We start from the raw sequence: 18,195 nt of genomic DNA, 5'->3' as shown, positions 1-18,195 counted from the left end.
ATATTTGCTAATCACATTTATTCTTACACCTACTACATTTTGGGATATGATCTTGGAGATGGGAATACCCCTTTAAGGAAATAATGAAAATGGTGTAAATTTCAAGCAACTTAACAAAATCAACCATGTAGTACATAACAGCTCAAGTTAGATTCTTTTTTTCATTCTGATATCACTTCATTGCTGGTGTATGTTTGCAAACATTAAAAAATATATAGTGCAAATATTAATAAATTTAGTACATTTTAGTTTGTCCTAGCCAAGCCCATTTGTTTTGCTTTATTAATAAAGACTATTTTAAAAAAAAAATCAAAGAAGTGATTCTCACCAGTAGTAATGGTTCTGGTGAGTTATGAAAAAGAGTCTTTACATACAAAAAAAGAGGGGTTTTAAAATTAAAAAATTCCATTACAGAACAATGTGATCCAGACTGGTTATACTGCAGATATCAGTCATCAATCATCTCACCGGCCTATCTCAGTACCAAAGAGTGAAAATTAATCTTTGTGACAATAGTTCCAAAAAATTCCAATAAATAAGGTATACTACCAATGTAACATACCAATTCGATGTATTCCATATAGGAAAGCCTAAAAATAAAGCTTTAGTGGATCCACTTTACGTCCTTTTTAATGGCAGAATTTAGATAAATGTCATCCAATCTGAATATGTCTCCTTATTTTTTACAATGTTTCAGCTAAATCTTTTTTGTCCTTTCAATATAATATTTGTTTCTCTTCCAGGAGTCCAAAAACCTGGAGAAAATTTCCTTAGGGACCAAAGCATTGGTGTTCTTATGGAATACAGCACAGTATATGCAATATCTGTTGTTTGTGCTTGCTGTTTTTGTAGAGTTGTACTTCTAGAAATGTATGTCCATTGCCGTTTTTCTGATTAGTTAGTCATGCTCTAAAATGAGAGGTGGACTTTCCTTGATCCACTCATTGACGTTTTCAAAGGGATCCTTGGGAAAACTTTGCTCGAGGATGTGCAAAAATTAACAAACCTAGTTAGACTTGCCTACCAGCATCCATCTAGATCCATCGCAGGTCGTTTTATGGCCTGCACAGAGACCGGAAGTATTGATGTCACCATTACAGCAACCATTTAATCGCTGCAGCATATGATTGAGTACAGCGGTCTGGTGACTTTGAGCAGTACATTTTTATAAAACATCCCATGACGTGCTGCACAAGTCACCTTGCTGATGCAGCCAGTCACCGGCTGCAGTAGTCAGCGGCTTCCTGTCTCTACACAGACCATGGAGCCGCCTGATCTGGATCCAAGTGGATGCCTGTATTATACATGAGTAACACTGAGTTTAGTATTTTTTACATATTCCATCTTCTGGGCAAAGTTTTATTTTGCTTGGACAACCCCTTTAAGCATTTCCGTCTGATAGTGACAAGCCCATTTCATGAGGCAGCTGTAAGGACCGCGTGTTTCAACTTTGGAAGAATGACTACTGAAAACCCTGTGATAATCGATAATCACTGTTGTCCCTCCCTAGTGATAACAGTTGATTCCTGGAATTGTTAAGTAATTAACTATAATCGACTTGGAAATTTCCCAGTGTATTCACATTTTCTACTGGGGAAGTGTAACACTGCTTCCATTGCGATCAGTAGACTACCATGTAAAAAACATGTAGCAAACTTTAAACTTGGCACTTCATTTGTTAAATACCTTGATATAGCAAACTTTAAAGGGGTTATCCAGCCTTAGAAAAAAATTGCAGCAAATGAGCAAATGTAATATGAAAAGGGTAAAATATGCTCACCTCTCCTCTGTCCCACTGATGAAGTGCAGAAACATCGGTGGTGTTCACTGTCTGTATACAGCTATCGGTACACGACTGTGTCATATTGCTAAAGAAGACTGTATATGGCACTCCGGTATTCCGGATGCACAACTAGGGTTCCACTCCATATCCTAGCATGGATTAAAGAACTCCGCACTCCACTATGTAGAGCAGTTTAGATAATTTATTCATATGCAACCCAAAACAGAAATAGGATATAAGGGGTAACGTTTTTCCTTGTGAATGCAGTGCTCTTCTGGGAAATGAATCTGCATATTTAATTTCCCAGAGGAGCTTTGCATGGCGTCTAAGCCTCCTTATACTGGCATGCCAGGTATGTCACTCTCCACAAGGAGAAATGTTAACCCTTGGATCCCAGTCAGAAGCCTCTCATACAGCCAAATCAGATCTCATGCTTTGCACTGACAATGGGCAATATCGTGTCTACAAATTGAGATTCTGGTTTGGCTTTATTCCTAAGTCATATGACAAGGCTCATTTAAGGGTTGATATTGACTTTTAGGATTGCTACTTTCTAGTAGGTGGCACTAGAGTTCAAGTCCTCTTCCTCTCAAAACAGAAATAGTAATACTTTGATCCCTAATCTGGACGTTCGTCTAAAACATAATAAAATACAATATAGATCGGCATAGGCAATAAAGATTTTTATGTTTTGATTATCAGTTTATTCTTGGCTGATTATCAAACAGAGATCGGTGTATGATCATTTTTAGAGTTATGCCAGGCTTCAGGGGCACATAGAATGGCATATTAGGATCCCAAGTCGTAGGCACATAACTATCTATTTCATGCCCTGCAGCCTGGCATACTCTTCCTCTGAAAATGATAATTATACACTGCTCTTCCTGTATGGCAATCAGTGCCGAGTAGTCCAGTGGGCGGGTACAGAACAACGTCCGCTCCTGCTGTCAGCTCACTGATCCTGCCCCATCATGAAATGCAGAGGGGCCAGGACACCGAGCTCACAGCAGGAGCCGAGGTTTGAACATACCTTCGCATTGGACCACTGGGCGCTGATTACCATACAGGGAGAGCGGTGTTTAAAGATCATTTTTAGGGATATGCCAGGCTGAGAGGAGCACAGATCTAATTGTTAGCCACCTAATTAGGAGGCTCTTAACATGCTGGCAGTCGTTTAATAGCTGGAAACCTGATGACAATTTCCTTTTTAAGGGGAGAGTTAAAGTTTGCTACTTCTGTACATTGTTGTGCCAAGTCTTCCACTCTTTGCAGGAGCTTTCTATTTTGGCTAGGAAAAATAGTTCCTAAGCTGGGATGTCTTTATGCCTCAGTAGGGTTTATATCTAGATAATTTCCTAAGGTGGACAATTCCCTTAAAAAAAATCTCCATGTAGAAGAGAATATGGATACACCAAGTGTTCAATGAAGGGTAGTAGTCCCAAACCACAACATACAGTTAATTTGTTTGTCTAGGTAATAGCTGTCAAGTCACTCCTACCCATGCTATCAATTGGAGTAATCAAAAGTTTCTATGATGTGTAGCCCTTTACAAATTGAGAATTTCATTTCTGGATCACTGTTATATTTCCAAAGATTATACCTGGACTCCTACAATATTGGTGGAGATTCATCTTGCTTTCTTTCTACATGAAGCCTTTACTGCCTGCACATTAGGGTTGTGATTCATTGCAACCTCTTACGGTATCAGAAGTCCTTTTGATGAATCCAGATTAATATCAACTAAAGAAGTAATTATTATTAATAAAGATATGACCATAATGCTGGGTGCTATAAGTGCTGTAATAAAGATCCTTTCAAAGGTTAACCTACACTGCGATTTGATTTTTTTTCCAGAGAGGTGTAGACAGCAAGACCATAAGGACAAGATGTTTTTTAGTGTAATAACTGTCTCGATGGAAGTCCCTTTCCTTATATTGTGTTTGTCTTATTTGTGAAGCTACAGCTTGTATGCTGCGGACTATGTAATAAAATGTGTAATATTTTAAATGACCACTTTGCTTTGATTTTTTTGGGAGATGAAAGGCCTATTAGTGTGAGAAGAAAACCTTACACATTAATGAGCACATGGAGACAGTTCTCATTTGTCGTTAACTAAACTAACAATAATTTAAAAATTTAACTTCTAAACCAGGATTGAACATTTTTAATAATTCTGTTTCATATCGCAAACCCTGTGATGTTCAAAGTTTGTTTCAGTACAACCCAGTAGGTAAGCAAATAATCCACATTAATGCCAAAAATGTATATTAAATGAGGATCCCAACAATGTGACCTGCATCAATATCAAGAACGGGGCCCTATGCAATAATTTTCTCATTTCTTTTCTAATATGCTTTAATTTAAAAACAGACGTCACTTGCAGGAGTGGAGCTAGTCTCTGCTCGCCGGGTAATTTATTTACAATACACACTGACAGTGCACTCTCTTGCCAGCTCATCACTTCTCATCAGAGTTAGAGAGGGAGCACACTGTCTCTGTGTATTAAAAATAATATTACACAGTAACAAGAATTTACTGAGCATATGTCTGAATTGACAACATACGCAAGTTCAGTAGAGCAGGGTCTCGCCCAGCTCCTGAAAGAGACATCACTGAAGACGCTTTGTTTCAGGGTGGGGACAAAGGCTGTGGCAGTGACTGCAGCCTCTGCCCCCCGGTGACGTCTTGTTTGTGTATCCCAGCATGCACTGTGGATTCTCAAAGCGTCATCAAACAGGTAGTTTTGTAAAAAAAATACAAATAAAGCAGCTAGATAGAGAGGGAATGGTAGTGAATTTTTATTTAAAGTATATTAAAAAATAAGTTATATTATTCCATTAAATAGAGTAAATTTCAGATGATGTGTCCTTTAAGATCACACAGGTTACATATCCTTAGGACTGGCCCAGTATTGACGCAACAGTTATGGATGGACCCCTGAAATGATTGCTGTTTAGTATACAGGGTGGGCCATTTATATGGATACACCTAAATTAAATGGGAATGGTTGGTGATATCAACTTCCTGTTTGTGGCACATTAGTATATGGGAGGGGGAAAACTTTTCCATATGGGTGGTGACCATGGCGGCCATTTTGAAGTTGGCCATTTTGGATCCAACTTTATTTTTTTCAATGGGAAGATGGTCATGTGACACATCAAACTTATTGAGAATTTCATAAGAAAAGCAATGGTGTGCTTGTTTTTAATGTAACTTTATTCTTTCATGAGTTTTTTACAAGTTTATGACCATTTATAAAAAGTGTTCAAAGTGCTGCCCATTGTGTTGGATTGTCAATCCAACCCTCTTCTCCCACTCTTGACACACTGATAGCAACACCGCAGAAGAAATGCTAGCACAGGCTTCCAGTATCGGTTGTTTCAGATGCTGCACATCTCGTATCTTCACAGCATAGACAATTGCCTTCAGATGACCCCAAAGATAAAAGTCTAAGGGGGTCAGATTGGGAGACCTTGGTGGCCATTCACCTGGCCCACGACGACCAATCCACTTTCCAGGAAACTGTTCATGTAGGAATGCTCGGACCTGACACCCATAATGTGGTGGTGCACCATCTTGTTGTAAAAACTCAGGGAACGTGCCATCTTCAGTGCATAAAGAGGGCAACACATCAACATGTAGCAATTTCAGATATCCAGTGTCATTGAGGTTTCCATTGATGAAGAACGGCCCCACTATCTTTGTACCCCATATACCACACCATAGCATCAAGATACGAGATGTGCAGCATCTGAAACAACGGATACTGGAAGCCTGTGCTAGCATTTCTCCTGAGGTGTTGCTATCAGTGTCTCAAGAGTGGGAGAAGAGGGTTGCATTGACAATCCAACACAATCAGCAGCACTTTGAACACATTTTATAAGTGGTCATAAACTTGTTAAAAACTCATGAAAGAATAAAGTTACATTAAAACCAAGCACACCATTGTTTTTCTTATGAAATTCTCAATAAGTTTGATGTGTCACATGACCCTCTTATTAAAAAAAAAATAAAGTTGGATCCAAAATGGCCGACTTCAAAATGGCCACCATGGTCACCACCCATCTAGAAAAGTTTTCCCCCTCCCAAATACTAATGTGCCATAAACAGGAAGTTGATATCACAAACCATTCCCATTTAATTTAGGTGTATCCATATAAATGGCCCACCCTGTACTTAAAGCAATTGTCTTCCTGGGTCTCCCACCAGTTTTGTACTTCCTGATCCATCTGGACAGACGTGTGACCACTGCAGCTGTGCAGAAACTACAGAGACATGTGAGTGAAGGACATGTGATTGCTGCAGGAAATTACTGTCCAGTGACCTGCTGTAACCAGCGATTGCCTGTAGTGGACACATATCTGTCCATTGTAAGCCTTGGAAATATCAGAATGGGACTTATGGAGGATCAGTAGTGTGAATATTATTTATTTAATTATTTTACATAATTCTGATTTTCACCACTTCATTAAAAATGTGGCTGAGCAAAACCTTTAACAAGAGAGAGAACTAAAAGCAAGTTTCATGTGAACTTGGACTTTTAATCATAGTTTCTAGAACAGAAAAGCTAGAGAATTGTAAGAACGCTAAAAGTTTTATTCACTCCTTTTTCAAAAATGTACCAATAAATACCTTTACAAATAGGCGAAAAGACATTTACACGAACATTAAACTACACATGTGGAGTTGATGGAATTATTATAAGATACAAAATGAATACAAACAGAATACAAAACATAGTTGTACATATTGTTGGGCAAATAATTCTATTTCTACTGATTTGATTAAAGTTAGTTTATAGCAAAAAATATCTGAATTTGATGTGAAAGTAAATCTATTTTGCAGATGAAACCAGGCTATGTTGTTTTTTTTTTTTTAATAGCTCTGGAAAAGCACATTTACTGTGCAGATTTCGTGACAGCTACCCTCCAGATTGGTGCTCAGCATCCCCTTCCATTGACAGCTGTAGGCATTAGTGGAGGTCTCCTTGTGTCAGCAGCATGACAGATAGAGGAAAAGCTCTCTCAAGCTGCAAAGCAATTGACCTCTCTTGCTAATACATAAAAGTACCAGTGCAATATGGTGAGACAACATTTATCTGCATTTAAAACTATGTATAAAGCAGTCAAGCAGATAAGTAATATTTCCTGTTACATTTTACACATTTAGTTTAACAACTTGTAATTCTGTGCATATTTTAGAATGTACATTTATTTAATTTAAAGAGCCTCATATATTATGAAATCCCACTTTAACATCCTTAAATGTTCTCCTTTTTTAATTAATAAAAGGCTAGAGCTGGAGCACAAATAAGGAAAACAAATTCCCAGTGGCCCTAATGAGGATTTCATAGAATACACTTGCTGTGTTTTAAAAGTTTACTTATGCTCCTCTAAAAATAGAGACCTCCTAAAGCGTTCTTTAATGATACCTTTACTCTCAAACCCTTTTTTTTTTTTTTTTTTACCTAAATGTACATATTTAAGTATAAAAAAGAATTTATCCAATACATTATTTTTGGACCTTTTGACTTGGAATGAGTCAACAGTGAAATTCATCAGCTTGCCTGACTGCAATGTCTAGAAGCCCTATCTCTTCTCCTCAGTAATATATTTTACTGCTTTATGACTGTTAACTTGTTATATGCCATTGTCAATCAGCGGCATTGGGGGGCTCCTTATTCTATGCGCCCATTGGCTGCCCCAGAATGTGATCGTGTGGCACTGATGGGTTGCTATGATAGCCAAGGGTCTGTTGTAGACCTCCATGTCTGCCATCACGGATCTTCATTGAAACCCAGCCTGAAACCAAGCTTCAAAGAAGACTGTGATTTTTACCATATGCAGCACTACTGTGGTGTGACTGTACAAATACAATTCATGGAAAGAGGTAGCATATTTCACCCTGACTGGGATTTATGTGTATATCTCTGTGGTGTGACTGTGTATAGTATAAGCGATCAGACAATCGCAGGTTCCGGTCCCCTAAGGGGACTAACAAATACAAAAGTAAAAAGTTTGAAAAAAAAAAAAGTTGAAAAAATTTGAAAAGTAAAAAAATAAGTTAAAATTACCCACATTTCCCCTATGAAAAATAAAGATATTAAAAAAATACACATGTGGTATTGCTGCATCCATAAAAGTTTGATCTATAAGAATATAAAAATAATTAACCCGATTTGTAAACACCATAAACAGAAAAAAATACAATTTGTCAAAATTGTGGATAACACATGAAACTTTTTTTTTCTTTTTTTACAAATTTCCGATTTATTTTTATTTACAACTAAAATAATAATAAAGTTGTACAAGTTTGGTATCACCGTAATCGTTTAGACGAGGAGAATCATACTGCCAGGTCACTTGTACGCCAATAAAAACAATTCCCAAAAATCAATGTCAGAATTGCATTTTCGCTCGCAGGTTCATCACATTTGTTTCCTGTTTTTCAGTAGACTATGTTGTAAAATTAATGATGTAATTTAAGTGTGACTCATCCTGCAAAAAACAAGCCCTCATTCTCCTATGTTGACAGAAAAATAAAAAAGTTATGGCTCTTGGAAGAAGTAGAGGAGAGGGAAACCGCAAAAATGGAAATTGGCCACGTCAGGAAGGGGTTAAAAGATAATTCCGGAGAAGGAAGAAATAAAGAAATAACTCATTGATAGTTTTAACTGTTGAAGGGTTGTTCCAAGACTGCACGACATACAACCTGTGGGCCGCACGTGGCACATCGAAGAATGTTGTGCGGCCCGCAGACTTGTCCGGAAGACGCCACTTCCTTTTTCTTGTATTCAAATGTATTTGCATCTTTTAGTATAATTGACCCCTTTCTGACATGGGGCATATTAGTACGTATCTGGGCCTATTGGACCAGATACGTAATAATATGCCCTGGCGATCGCGCCCCCACACAGGCTGTGTGGGCGCGATCGCCGCCGGGTGTCAGGTGATTGTCACAGCTGACACCTGGTGCTAGGAGCTTTCCCACACTGCTCCAAGCACATTAATCCACCGAAATGCTGCGATCAAAGCATTCCGGGAGCAAGGGGAGATAAGCGCCGATACTTACCTCTTCTCCGTCGTCCCGCGTTGTCTGAGTCAGGTCCCGGTGGTTGTCATGGTGACCCAGATGTCGTCATGACGACATCCAGGTCACCAGACAGGAGGAAGTTACTTTGATCATGCGCAGTACGCGATCAAAGTATCTTCTCCCTGTGCAGCACTGACAGGCTATATAGCACAGGGATGCTGCTGCATTCCTATGCTATACAGCCAATCAGACTGCAAAAAGTGAAAGTCCCATAGTGGGACAAAGTGTAAAACTTAAAAAAAAAGTATAGGAAAGTGAAAAAAAATAAATTGTAAAAGTATTTTTTTAAAAATGAAAAAAATAATCGCAAAAAAATACAAATATATTGTACCCATGAATAAATATTATTCTGAAAAAAAAAACAATAATAGCACACATATTTGGTATCGCCGGGTACGGAACGACCTGACCTATAAAACTGTCCCGCTAGTTAACCCCTTTAGTGAACACGGTAAAAAAAATAATTAAAAAATTAACCAAAAAACTATGCTTTATCATCATACCGCCAACAAAAAATGGAGTAAAACACGATCAAAAAGACGAATGTAAATAAAAATGGTACCACTGAAAATGTCCCACAAAAAACAAGCTGCCATGCAGCTCCATAAGCCAAAAAGTAAAAAAGTTAAAACTCTCAGAATAAAGCGATGCAAAAATAATTATTTTTTCTATAAAATAGATTTTATTGTGTAAAAGCGCCAAAACATTAAAAATTATATAAATGTGGTACCGCTGTAAACGTACTGACCCGAAGAATAAAGCTACCTTATCAATTTTACCACACGCGGAACGGCATAAAAAAAAAAAACATTCCTGCATTGTTGGTTTTTGTTTATTCTGCCTCCCAAAAATTGGAATAGAAAGCGATCAAAAATGTCACATACCTGAAAATGGTACCAATAAAAACGTCAACTCGTCCCGCAAAAAACAAGCCATCACATGACTCTGCGTGCCGAAATATGGAAAAATTATAGCTCTCAAAATACGGCGATGCAAAAACTAGTCTTTGCAAAAAAAACGCGTCTTTTAGTGTGTGACAGCTGTCAGTCATGAAAACCCGATATGAATCTGGCATCGCTGTAATCGCACTGACCCGAAGAATAAAGTCGTCTAATCACTTATACCGCACGAGAAAGGTTAGGGTTGTGCTAGGGTTACGGTTGTGCTAGGGTTAGGGTTGTGTTGGGGTGACGATACGGCGACTAGTGCTGAGCGCAAGTGCTCTCTACTTGAGTTTGCATCAGGTGCTTGGGTATGTACCGAGTATCGCGGGTGCTCAGGTGACATGCTCAAGTCTCTGCCCCATATGCTTCGCTGCCAAAAAATCCTTGCGGGGATTGCCTGCCATGCACGAGCGATCCCCGCATGTTTTTTTTGGGTGTCTAGCAACCGTGAAACATGCAGGGCAGGAACTCGAGCATGTCACTCGAGCACCCGCGATGCATGGTGAATACCTGAGTACCCGATGCAAACTCAAGTAGCGAGCACTTGCACTCAAAACTAATGACAACTTATTCAATATGATGACCCAATGTTATCAATTTCTGTGTCGTACCTGTGGGTTCAAAATGTTCACTATACCCCTTGATAAAATCCTTGAGGGGTCTAGTTTTCAAAATGGGGTCATTTGTGGGTGGTTTCCACTATTTAAGCGCATCACGGGCTCTTCAAACACGACATGGCATCCGCTCTCAATTCCAGCCAATTTTACGTTCAAAAAGTCACACAATGCTCCTTCCCTTCTGAACTCTGCCGTGCGCCCAAACAGTGTATTTTCCCCACATATGGAGTATTCGCGTACTGAGGAGAAATTGCACAAAAGTTTGTGGGGTCCGTTTTCTCCTCTTACTGTTAAATAAAATAAAAAATTTGGGGCTAAAACATCATTTTTGTGGAAAAGGTTTGATTTTTTTATTTTCACGGCTCCATATTATAAACTTCTGTGAAGCACCTGGGGGTTCAGGGCGCTCATCATGTGGCACCCCAGAGGGTCTGGTTGCCACAGTGGTGTTGCTTCCCTTAAAAGAGGTAATACCATGTCTGGAGGCAAGTGGGGGGTTTCCTGGTTAGGAACCTAATACATGCAACACATCCTGGCTCCAGACCAGAAAGGGGAGGATCCTGCCCTATATAAATGGATCTGGAGGTGGGGTTAGAAGAGTTCTGTGCAGGGAGTCGAGTTTAGGACACTGAAGAGAGAGGAGCTAGGGACTGGTGCTGAGGAAGCTCGTCCTAGCTGGAGCACACAGAGAACCGGAGTCCGAGGCTGTGGGACACTTCAGGCCCAGCAGCAGATACCATAGGGCAGGAGATTGCAGGTCTCCTGGCCCCCATCAGACGCCCGGAGGCTCAGCAGCACCGAGGGACCAGTACCGCCAAGGAGGAGTGAGGCATCCACAAGGCCCGAGCTGCCAGCCATACGGGTGAGCACCGCACGTTACACTCAGGGACGTGGGCTACATCACAGCTACAAGCAGAATAGCCAAAGAGAATAGTGAGCACGGCAGGCCTACAACTCCACCTGGCCAGGAGAACTCTATGCTTGGTCCCAGACTGACCGGACTCTTATCTCTAGCCAGTACTCCAGTCCAGGCCTGTCTAATTGCCACCAGTAAAGATCCTGGGACTGCACTATACACTAGACTCTGTGGTTATTTCTGCACCGCGACACCTTGCACAACCACCATCATCCACACACCCTGCCCTGAAGCTAACTCTTCCTGTGGGGAGTTATACCACCTTTGCTGCTATACCACCGGCTTCAGAGGACTGTTCCACAGCGGCGGTCTCTATTAACCGCACTCCACAGGTGGCGTAGTCGGACATTATATAAACCTATACATAAACTACCCTTAGATTGACCACCTGGGTCACGGACCGGGTCACTGCCACGGTGACTACAACCCCCAGCATCTACAGGCCCGGCTCCGGGTACCCCACGGCCCAGGGGGCGCGTCAACTTTGGCGTAGTCGGCAGGATTACGTGCCCGTTACCACCGGGTACTGTGCGCCTTCACGAACTGTGTCGCATATCGTGGTGAAGTTTTCCCGCCAATTACCGCTGTTTCCCGCCATTTCCGGATCGCCGCACGGGAAAAACAGGGGTGTAACCGCTGGAAGTGCGCGAAGCCCAAGCCCCGCCTCACGCACTGACGCAGCGCCAGGTCCTGGAAGGAGCCCCAGCAAGCGCTGACGTCTGAAGCAAGCGACGCCAGGTCCTCAAAGGAGACCATCGCCTGCGGAACTGCGGCCTACGGTAGCAAAGTGAAAGAAGGTAGGCCACGGTTCACTATGGGGGAGGAAGACGCCCAATATGGAGGGAACTTCAGCCGCAGGCGCGGCCGCTGCCGTGGTAATGCCATTCTCCATGCCATATATACCGGGAGCGGCGTGGTTGCCCCAGTACTCAGGAGAGTCACATTCCCTGAGTGACTTTAAAGAAAGACTGAACAGCTTATTTAAAGTATACCCCCTGTCAGAGGAGCAGAAAGTCAGCATCCTCATAGGTCAGTTAATTGGCGCAGCCCAGAGAGAAGTGAAGTCCTGGTCAGCCAGAGACAAAGGGACTGTGAAAGAGATACTTGCCCGCCTAAAGGACACTTTTGACACCCGTACTACAGCTGAGATAAAAATGAAGTTTTATGGGTGCAAACAACGGGCGCAGGACAGTGTACGGGACTATGCTTTAAACCTGCAGGAGGCGCTGAGGGCCATCAAACAGGTAGACCCCGACAGTGTGCATGACGAGAACAGATTGCTAACTGAGCAGTTTATTGAGGGGCTCCTGTCCAACGCTCACCGGACACAGCTGCGCATAATGGCTCTGCAAAACCCCGATCCGGGTGCTGCGAGAACCAACACCAGGTGGCGCTACAACTCACTGGTGCCAAGCTATCACCTACCACCAGGAGGTGGCACCCTTTTCCCCAGGGCCTGTGGGAGCTGATGCACAGACTCTGGACAATGATCTGTCTACAGACCTGCACCTTCAGGTCCAAGAGCTGACTAAAAATGTAGTTGTACTAACCAAAACTGTGCAGTCCTTGCAGGTGTCCCCCAAGGAAAAGATCCTGCTGGCTTCCAGCCTGGAGGACGTCCCGTGGCGACGACAGAGGAGGATTCCACCAATCAGAGGGAGGAACAGTGACCGCTACGACCAGGACGGACAACCCATCTGCCACTGCTGTCACCAGCCAGGACATTATGCAAGGTACTGTAATTTAAGCGAGCAAAACCTGGGGCAGAGGGCGAACCCCCAGGCGTAAGACCACCAGGCCCACGCAACTGGTGAGACAAGTATGTGGGGGGACGACCGGTCCTACCTGTCGTGCTTGACGGCATCCCAATGAGCGCGTTGCTGGACACTGGATCCCAGGTGACCACTATCCCCTACATTCTTTACAAGTGATACTGGACTGACTCGGACATTACCCGCCGTCCATATGAAAATTTAAGCATCTATGCCAGCAATGGTCAGCCCGTACCTCAAGTGAGGTTTAAAGAAGTGACCATAAAGGTTGGCAAAGTGGAATTGCCGGCGCAAGGAATGATAATTGTTGACATTGATCACCAAGAAAGTCATCCCATGATAACCTTAGGCACTAATGTCATTGAAAATTGTCTTTCAGAAATTGTCTTGTTACAGCAGGTTGCGGAGACCGCCAGTTCCAGTCAGCAGCGGGTTCTGCAGCGAGAAATCAGAGCCCTGATGAGAAGACAACAGGTAGAACTGTCTGGTGGTGAAATTGGCAGTGTGAGGATGAGTGACCCGTTCCCCATTGCCATGCCCCCAAGAAGTGAAATGTTGATATGGTGCCGGGCAGCAATCGGCCTCAGGGATAGAGATTACCAGGCCCTGGTAGAGCCCGTATACTCTGACAGTAGGCCCACCATCTTGACAGCCCGGGGGGTAGTTGATGTTCGCCATGGGAGAGTGCCGGTCCGCATCCTAAATATTGGGGAGAAAGAAGTTCATTTGCCTCGGTATGCTACCCCTGCCAAATTATTCACCGTCAGCAACAATTCTATAAAAACAGTGGAACCCTTACCTCCATCCAAACCGGCGGAGGATAATGGCTCCAAGGGACAGATGGAGGACTGGTGTCAGAAGCTACACGTGGGCACTGACTCCACCCCTCAGCACCAAAAACATGGAGTATACCGTGTGGTTCAGGAATATGAAAGGGTCTTCAGCAAACACCCGCTCGACTTCGGGCAGGTGAAAGGGGTTCAACACCATATCCCCACGTTAGACCATCAACCCATTAAAGAGCGGTACCGGCCTATACCCCCTGCACACTACCAAAATGCCAAAGGGATGTCACGAGAGATGAAGGAGGCTGGGGTGATAAGAGATAGTTGTAGCCCCTGGGCAGCTCCATTAGTTCTCGTAAGGAAAAAAGATGGCACAATGAGAACGTGTGTAGACTACAGGCAAATCAACCGCATTACACATAAAGATGCATACCCATTACCCAGGATTGAGGAGTCACTAGCTGCATTAAGATCTGCTAATTATTTCTCTACTTTGGATCTCACTAGTGGCTATTGGCAAGTTCCTGTAGCAGAGGCGGATAAAGAAAAGACCGCATTCACAACGCCGATGGGCCTCAGCGAGTTCATCTGCATGCCATTCGGGCTCTGCAATGCCCCAGGAACCTTCCAGCGATTGATGGAGTGCTGTCTAGGACATAAGAACTTCGAGACAGTCCTGCTGTACCTGGATGACGTCATAGTATACTCCAAGTCCTATGAAGATCACCTGAAGCACCTGGCAGAGGTGTTTGAAGCCCTAGCTGGTTTTGGCCTGAAGGTGAAGCCATCAAAATGCCACCTGTTGAAGCCCAAGGTACAGTACCTAGGTCACGTGGTAAGCGCTGAAGGTGTAGCACCAGACCCTGACAAGGTCACAGTAATCAAGGACTGGCCAAGACCCTCCACTATCAAGGAAGTGCGGCAGTTCCTCGGGTTAGTGGGCTACTACCGAAGATTTATCCAAGGCTTCACCAAGATGGCGGCACCCATGCAGGACCTCCTAGTAGGCCAGTCCAGGAAGGCCAAAAACCAGAAGCCTCCATTCAAATGGGATAAGCCGGAAGACGAATCCTTCAGTAGGCTGAAGATGGCTCTCACAGGAGACGAGATCCTGGCCTACTCTGACTATGGCGAACCCTTCATACTCCATACAGACGCAAGTAACGTGGGGCTAGGAGCGGTGCTGTCCCAGATACAGCAAGGCAGAGAAAGAGTGATTGCCTATGCCAGCAGGAAGCTCCGGCCCACAGAAAGGAGCCCCGAAAATTACAGTTCCTTCAAGTTGGAGTTCCTCGCCGTAGTCTGGGCTGTGACAGAGCGCTTCAAGCATTATCTCGCCTCCTCCAAATTCACCGTCTTCACGGATAATAACGCGCTGACGCACCTGGACACTGCGAAACTTGGTGCCCTGGAACATAGATGGATGGCCCGACTGTCTAATTATGAGTTCACCATCAAGTACCGGGCTGGGCGCAAGAATGCAAACGCCGATGCGCTGTCCAGGATGCCTAACCTGCCAGATGGGGGAGAAGACCCGGAAGAGCAGGAGGAGATAGAGATCCCCGCTTTCCACCGTCATGGAGTAACCCAATGCTCCCATTATGTGAAGAACAGGTGCTCCGCCAACAGAGAGGCCATGTTCAATCCATTGCCCCACCATGGATGGGCAGAGACACAAGATAGTGACCCGGCTGTCCGCCTAGTCAAGGAGTTGCTGACACGAGCTGACTCGTACCCTGATCCAGATGCTCCAGAGGAGACCAAAGAGCTGTGGAAGGAAAAGGGGAAGCTATTCATCTATGAATTTTGCCACCTGCCCTTGTGGCCTTATTTATGTGGGACTTACTACCCGCCAATTCAGAGTCCGTGTTCGGGAGCATGTTCTTGGTATTCAGGCTGCAGCTGGCCACGCGGAGGTGTCCACGCTCAGGACCATTCCCCGTCATTTTAAACTCCTTCATAATTGTGACAGTTCTTTGTTGAGAATTCGGGGTATAGATCTACTTACCACCAGTATCCGTGGTGGTAAAGTGAGCCAACGTCTGGCACAATTGGAGGCTCGCTGGATATGGTTGTTGGATACGGTCCATCCAAAGGGCCTTAACGAGCAACTCCGTTTTGTTCCTTTTTTGTAATTTATCCTCCCTCTGTTTCTGTGGTCACCCCTCTGCTAATCCATGTGTGCCTTATTTTTGGTTTTATATGTTGTTAACTTTTTCTATATTCTATTTATTCTTTTAGGTATTTTATCTCACCTTCATATGCGGTCAACGCACTATGGTCCTCGCCTTAGTTTCATCATCCGATGTACATTCTGTATGATTTGCCGCCACATCCATTTATTCCATTTGAAGATCCAGTTTTATGATTATGAATTGTACCTCTTTTCCATGTGTTTATTTTCTGTACATGGGGATTATGACTACTGTGGCTATCTGTTCTTATGATCTATATATTTTTGTGTATTGAGGGTACATTATAATTCTTGTAATTTTATTATGTTGGGTTTGACGATGAAGTCACATACTGATAATCAGGTCCAATATATCTATGTACTGTTTCTGCATATTTAATTATTCTATATTATTTTTGTGATATTGTGCCAGCTACTATACATTATCTGACCATGTCAAACAGTATTGGATCACTCTTTACCTATTGTATACGTATCATCATTGAGTTACATTTCCCTTGCTGTATTGTTCCACTAACATCGTACCATGGTTTTCTAGCAACACCTAATCCTTCGTTGGTAACCTTGTTTGCTTGACTGGTCTATACGTGACTCCGGCCCTCTCATTTATTAGCCTTCCATATTTACCTTCCCTCTGTTCCGTTGCCTGGTGACCACGAACGCTTCCACGTCATGCTGGCTGTGCGGCCCGCGGCTCTCTGCATCTTTATGTGATGACCTGCGTGGCGGTCAGCTGACCGTCACGTGGGTGTTACATGATGCGGACGCCACGGCCCGCCCTGTTCACTATGACGCGTGAAGCGTCACATAGGTCCTTGGGAACTCCCATTCACAGGTGTGCACCGTTATTCAGGTTTTGTGACGACTACATAAGAGGCACTAGTGCTATCTGTCCTCATGCCCCCTGACGAAGGCCCGCCGAAACGTGCTTAGGGGTGATACCACACCCCCCTCCTTTTCCCAGGGTCACTATTGGTGCCTGCTACCTAGGTAATTATATATGTGGTACATATCCCTTTTTGCTGACTACTCCTGCCTTGCTGCCCCTTGATTCTTTTTTTGTAGGCTTTGCATAATTTTATTAGTGGCATAGGGGTTTCCTATATATAACTTATCAGATATGTTTCATCTCTTTTGAAATGTGATTTGGCATTCGGGAATTGTTCCCCTTGATACAAATGAATTTCTATATGTGGCCCTGGTGTTCCTATATTGGACCCTTCATTATAAGTAAATTTTCCTTGGGGGTTTGTGGTGTCTTTGCTTTTTACCAGCACATGTGGCATTTGGTGCCCGTAAGCTTTATGTAATTTATATACTTTTCTTGTATATGTATATTTAATAAAATTTGTCATTTCATATTTGGGGCTTTGATGTCGCTTAATTTTTTCTTCAAATCTTTCATATCTATGAAGGGAAGCTGTGTCGAAGAGCCATCAACTCCCGGACACATGAATTGGTCTGGCAGGTGGTAGTCCCGAGGCGGGATGCGTCAATGGTCTTGGAAGCGTACCACGATGGAGCAGGACACTTTGGCTGGAAGAAGTTGGAAGTCCTGCTACCTGAACGGTTCTACTGGGCTGGCATGAGGAAAGCAATCGAGAGGTGGTGTCGAGAATGCGGACCATGCAACCTGAGGCGAAAAGACTGTGACAGCCAGAGGGCTCCCCTGCTGCCCATCATCACCAAGCAGCCACTTGAACTGGTAGCCTTGGACTACGTGAAGCTAGCCCCGAGCAGGTCAGGCTATGTCTACGCTCTCACCATCATAGACCACTACTCCCGGTTCCTGGTAGTAGTGCCAGTAAAGGACCAGACGGCTCAGACAGCAGCCAAAGTATTCCAACAGCACTTCTGTCGCCTGCACGGTTACCCAGAACGTGTGCTTACTGACCAAGGTCCAGCCCTCGAAGCGGAGGTGTTCCAGGAATTCTGCAGGGCGACTAAGGTAATAAAGGGAATGGAGGGACTAGAATACCCAGAGAGGTTGTCAAAATTAGGCCTATTTACGTTGGAAAAGAGAAGGCTTAGGGGAGACCTCATAAACATGTATAAATACATCAGGGGGCAGTACAGAGATCTCTCCCATGAC

At 43.5% G+C, this 18,195-nt stretch overlaps 1 protein-coding gene across 1 annotated transcript in view; it reads left to right on the top strand.

Annotated features, from left to right (window-relative positions):
• The window catches only part of DTD1 (D-aminoacyl-tRNA deacylase 1), a 151,743-nt gene extending 147,950 nt beyond the window's left edge, over positions 1-3,793 (top strand). Inside the window, exon 6 of the mRNA XM_073672471.1 lies at positions 744-3,793. The gene's annotated coding sequence lies outside the window, so the exon portion shown is untranslated. The remainder of the gene's footprint in view (positions 1-743) is intronic.
• Positions 3,794-18,195: the final 14,402 nt, after the last annotated feature.

This window comes from Phyllobates terribilis, unplaced genomic scaffold (genome assembly GCF_046119375.1).
Source record: "Phyllobates terribilis strain yellow unplaced genomic scaffold, ASM4611937v1 Scaffold_3__8_contigs__length_932513732, whole genome shotgun sequence".
NCBI classification, from domain to species: domain Eukaryota; kingdom Metazoa; phylum Chordata; class Amphibia; order Anura; family Dendrobatidae; genus Phyllobates; species Phyllobates terribilis.
Note: the sequence above shows the minus strand (reverse complement) of the source record. Positions and strands in the feature narration are given on the sequence as shown.